Source organism: Saccostrea cucullata, unplaced genomic scaffold (genome assembly GCF_032062105.1).
Source record: "Saccostrea cucullata isolate Sc308-1 unplaced genomic scaffold, CSIRO_AGI_Scuc_v1 ctg5272, whole genome shotgun sequence".
Lineage (NCBI taxonomy): Eukaryota > Metazoa > Mollusca > Bivalvia > Ostreida > Ostreidae > Saccostrea > Saccostrea cuccullata.
This window is the reverse complement of record NW_026930241.1, coordinates 11,323-16,440: the sequence shown is the minus strand read 5'-3', so window position 1 is coordinate 16,440 and position 5,118 is coordinate 11,323. Positions and strand designations below refer to the sequence as shown.

Below are 5,118 nucleotides of genomic sequence, written 5' to 3'. Positions count from 1 at the left end.
TTACTTTAATCTGTTGAATGATTATAAAATATCACTTGTGGATTATCCCAGTATAAGCTGACTTAAGAAAAAAAATCCAAGAACACAAATAGAGCAATAAAAGGATTGTATAAATTAACTTGCCTTCTGGTGAACCTTTTCATTTGCAAGTGACATTGCAATAAACCGTTGAATGCGAGAAAGGTCCTTGTATCGTCGCTTCATCAAAATTCCATATATCAGACCTAATTCATTGGAAATACTACTGTAGTGTTCTTCACTCAGAATGTTTTTTCTACTTGTTGACACAGCTAACAGGACATCTGTTAATAATGGCTGGTATTGCAACATTTCTTTCAAGACACCAAACCACTCAAACTCAGCCAAACCTTCATAGGAAGTATTACTTAGATAACTCAACTTCCTTTCAGTTAGAACCCTCGCATCTTCCTCTATTTCCAGCAAAAACAAATCCCATAGAGATTTCTTTAGATCTTTGTCCTTTAGTAAGTCTTTTGCTACATCATTGGAGGTGAGCCTCCTGCATCCTCGAGTTTTCAAGGCAGATGTTGCAGTATCTTTGTCCTCAATGATCAGTGTTTCATTGTAGTCGTCCATTTTCATACTGTTGCCAAAAAAAAATGAAACTATAAATGAACATTTATTCTCATTCAATTGAAAGAAGATATATATTCTCTCTATTCTTTTTTCCTATTATACTTTATTTTTATAATTCCTTTTTTTTTAAGTGTAAATCCCCCAATACTTCTGTTATTTGCCTTCATATAAAAGCTTCCACATTCATGAACCTCATCAACTTCATTACCAGGTTAACCCAGGTTGGGACTTGAACCCAAATCTCTCATGTTTCCATGAGTGCTTTACCATTAAGCTACTCAGGTTTTTCTTTAATCATATGTTGATGAGGCACTATGAATGAAATGCTGCACTGAATAAACTAATTGCCTTTCAAGACAATCGTCAATGAGAACCAAGACATGATTCAAAACTGAAGATTTTAAAACCAATCGTTAGCATGATACTACACTACACTACTATTCTAGAAAAAAAAAATCTGTAAGTTTTTATATCTTTCTGTCAGACATTGAAATAGTTACCAGTACAAATTGTGGTAGAATGTATTATTCAATACAAATATCATTAATGCAAACCATTTAGGTGGCAGAGAAATATCAGTCTGGAAACTGGAATCTTCTTTAGGATTTTGTATCACACTGACAGGATATAATTTATCAATTTCCATTACATCAGGATCTGTACTGCAATAGGATGGCTCCTGTGTGGTCTTCATATTCCGATTATAATAGTAACGGCAAGAGTAACCTTATTTAAAAAAGTGTAAGTTATCTATCATTATACATGTGTATTAATTTCTAAAATGCTAAGTTTATAAGATTATATACAATTTCTTTATTATTCATTGGCTTGTTATGTGGATTACTGGATGAAAACTATTTAGGCATTAAGCTTCTATCAAAAACACATAATATTCAAAATACACATATAATCCCTATTAACCGCCCCGGGCACTTTGAAAATATTGCAAAAAGGAGCGGTTATTTTGGTATTCTCTTTATGATATTTATTGTCATATTTTATAATTTAACTTCAAAAATTTTTTGGATAAAAAAATCAGTACAAGGAACCACAGATATAATGTCTAACTTTACTTCAAGTGAAGATAATCCACCCAAATTATGCTAAATCATTTATTTTCTAATGAGAAATTGGATAATAGACAAGTTTCATTTTCACTTTCTTTAATATTTTGACACGATTATAGTTGATTTTAAATCACTGTACAGGGGGCCCTTATTTCCTGTAAATTGAAAAAGACCTAAGGGGGGCGCTTAAAGATAGGGATTAAACGGTATATTTACTAGTTCGTGAGGTTTTCAACTCTTCACTCATTGAAGCCGCACACTCCTTCCAGTAGTTGTTTGATATGCACTGAGTGTCGACAGGTGGATTAACTTCTAAGTAATTTATTAAAAATTGCTTTTCCTCATCAGACCATCTTGATCCAAGATTCTAAATAATAAATGATCATTGCACTTCATGTTATCATAGCCTTTCAAATGGATTTTTTGAATCGAGAAATGATTATTTTGTATAACTTATAGACAACATTGACAACAATAAAATCTAAAATATCATTTTTTAAATATGTTTAGTAATTACCGATTTAAAACATAAAGTAGATAAAAATTAGGTATAATTTAGTGTACATGTATTTAAGAAAGGTGACACGAAGAGAGAATTCATATGAAAAATTCCCAATTGATTTCAGTAAAATAATCAGTACCAGCAAATTTTAAATTGAAAACCAGCATTTTATAGACCTACATGCAGTAGTTCAATACCATAAGAAAAAGTTCAAGACTGTCAAAAAATTATCCTTGTTCTATAGGCCTATTTTTATATCAACCTTTGTCATACTGTTATGGGTACATATGTGTCAAAAAGACAAAAAAAAAAAAAAAAAAAAAAAAAAACCCACCTGTTTTTTGTCACTTTGTTTTGGTGTGGCTCCTGTTGGGGTTCCCCTTGGCCTTTTAGGAATATTTTTTTTGGGAGTTGTCACCATCTATAAATACAATCTAGCAAGTTTTAATTGTGAGAGAAACAGAAAGGTTTTAATCATGGGTATGCATCATGGTTATTTCACATTGATATTATATACCACTATAATATTATAAACAAAAGTATCATTTTCTATATGAATTCTTGATGCTTGATTATGCATACTTGTGTTTCTGACTTGGCATAGGAATGGATATTCGGGATATGATTATGATAAAAAGATGGACACTTTTCCTCAGCACTGACAGTCTGTAAATAAATATTTAATAAACCAGTTTATCAATATCCAAGATATAGAGATTACTTCATTTTGAACTTACATACTGTTCAAATATGCACATGTTCTACCACTAATTAAAGTAAAGTAGGATATGTTTCATTCTGAATAAATTGGGTATCATAATATTTCATACTCTGCTCTTAGATTATAATAAACGAATCATAAGACATATTACCTCAGACAGTCTCTTATCAGGCTTACTGTAAGTGTGGAAAATCTTTCCCTGAAATATTAACCAGGAAATAATTTAATTCTGGTTGAAATGCTGTAAAAACTCCGAGGAAATTCGAGTTGTGGGAGTCTCACGACTGAAATACACCATAACAGGATACATACATTTTCATAATATGTTAACAAAGTGTTGTTTCGTTACTTTATGAATTTTAATAGTTCTATCACTCTACATTCGGTTGTTTATTCTATAATACAAAGGACCACCCCCTCCTTCCGCTTCACGGGTGTAGATAATTACGATCAATTGTATAATGCATGAAATGAGGGCATATAATATCATGGGAGACCCGTATCATATCAATGGTAAACATTAATCCCAAATGATACAGCTAGATTCTCTGTAATAGACCAATTTATCTGAACCCACGTTACTCACCATGTAATCCGCCATGTTGAAAACTCTCCTATAGTAGGAAACCATGAATCAGTGCGTGCCTGGCCTTCGTTTGCGCAGCATTGTGGGAAGGCCAGGGAAACAGGCTAGAGATATTATCGTTAGAAGTTAATAAAATTAAAAACCGGAAGGGGGTTGGGATGGAGAATGATGGAGAATCCATACTTCCGGTTTGAAATATATAATTATTTTTATTCATTTTTTGAGAGCAATAATTTACCTACATTTTGACACCAAATTTATAAATATATCTTAATAAATAAAAAAGTTATGGCTATTTTCTAGAGAAAAAAATCTGAAAACTTCGTGCCGGTCGCCATTTTTTCGAAAATCCCAACTTCCGGCGCCCATAACTCCCTTATTTATGGGTCGATTTTTTCAAACTTGATATCATTCTTTTAGGCTGGAAAAGTTTTACAAGAATACGTAAAAAAATGAGTGTAGATAAATATTTGTGAATGTTATGGGGTAAATAAAGTCAATTTCAAAAAAGAAAATAAGGGGGTGGGGTTGGAGAATGATGGAGAAAAGGTATTAATTGTTAATCAAATTTTCTGAAATTTTGCACACAAAAACTACATACTTGTACCTTTATTTTGACACCAAAAAAAATAAAATTTGATCACTGGTTATAAAGTTATAAGCGCGTACTTTCGGAGAATTTCGGAGAATTTTCGGAGAATCGGAGAATTTGGCCCCCGACCCCTAAAAAAATTTTTTTTTCAAAAAGGGGTCCTAAAATGCCTTAAAAGGGTCTAAAACGCCTAGAAAACATAAAAAAAATTTTGGTCTGAAGAAGTTTTTTCCTGGAGACAACCTGTTGATCTTGACCTTAAAACCTTTTATTTTTAAAGACTAACTCCTGTTTTTTTTTTAAATAATGCTTAAAGATGCACCTAAAGGAAATGAAAAATTTTAGCATGGAAATATGAAAAATAAGGAAAAGTTTTGTAGAAATAATTACTGTATGTGTATATGTTTAGATAATTAATAAACAGGTGTCTTTTGTTGAAAGAATGGACATGAAAGAGTGAGGGTAATTTATACGGAATTGATTAAACTTGAGGCATTTTTAAGTCCCACAAAGCTTTGATTCAGTACCACTATGTATCAATTGACATATCTTAATTCTGATTCAAGGAAAATGTAAGAAAAAGAAAAAAAATCACAAAATTACGTTTTTTTAAATAAGTAAACACTAATTGCGGTACAATATGGTTAATGTTTTTTTTTTATATAAATACGCCTAAAAATTGGGAAAATATATTAAAAAGGTAATAATTTTACAAATGTTAATGTGATTTGGTTGTTATATTTTCCAGTCTCCTGGAAAACATGTCTTGGCGTTTCAGAAAGGCACATGTAGAATTAGAAAGAAATCCTCATTTAAATGGTGAGCACTGTTTGTTTTCACGCACAAAGCTAACCTGGGGGACATGAGGGTCTGCCCCAACTTTTTTCCAGACATATTTTTATATTGAAAGTGGAGGGGGGCTGTCCGAGATAAAACACACTCAAATTAAGTCCCGAAGCCTGAGAAAGAAATACTAACCTAAAGAAACTTGTCAAGCCAAAAGAAGGAGGATTGGGGGTAGGGTTCCAACTTCTTTCAGTATCATATTCTCTT

At 31.9% G+C, this 5,118-nt stretch overlaps 1 long non-coding RNA gene across 1 annotated transcript; it reads right to left on the bottom strand.

The window, feature by feature from the left end:
• Window positions 1-2,530: 2,530 nt before the first annotated feature.
• On the bottom strand, window positions 2,531-3,087 carry LOC134283367 (uncharacterized). The gene is made up of 3 exons (XR_009995463.1): window positions 3,039-3,087; window positions 2,749-2,832; window positions 2,531-2,587 (listed from the first exon to the last, which is right to left on the bottom strand). It is a non-coding gene; the product is annotated as an uncharacterized LOC134283367 (long non-coding RNA).
• Window positions 3,088-5,118: the final 2,031 nt, after the last annotated feature.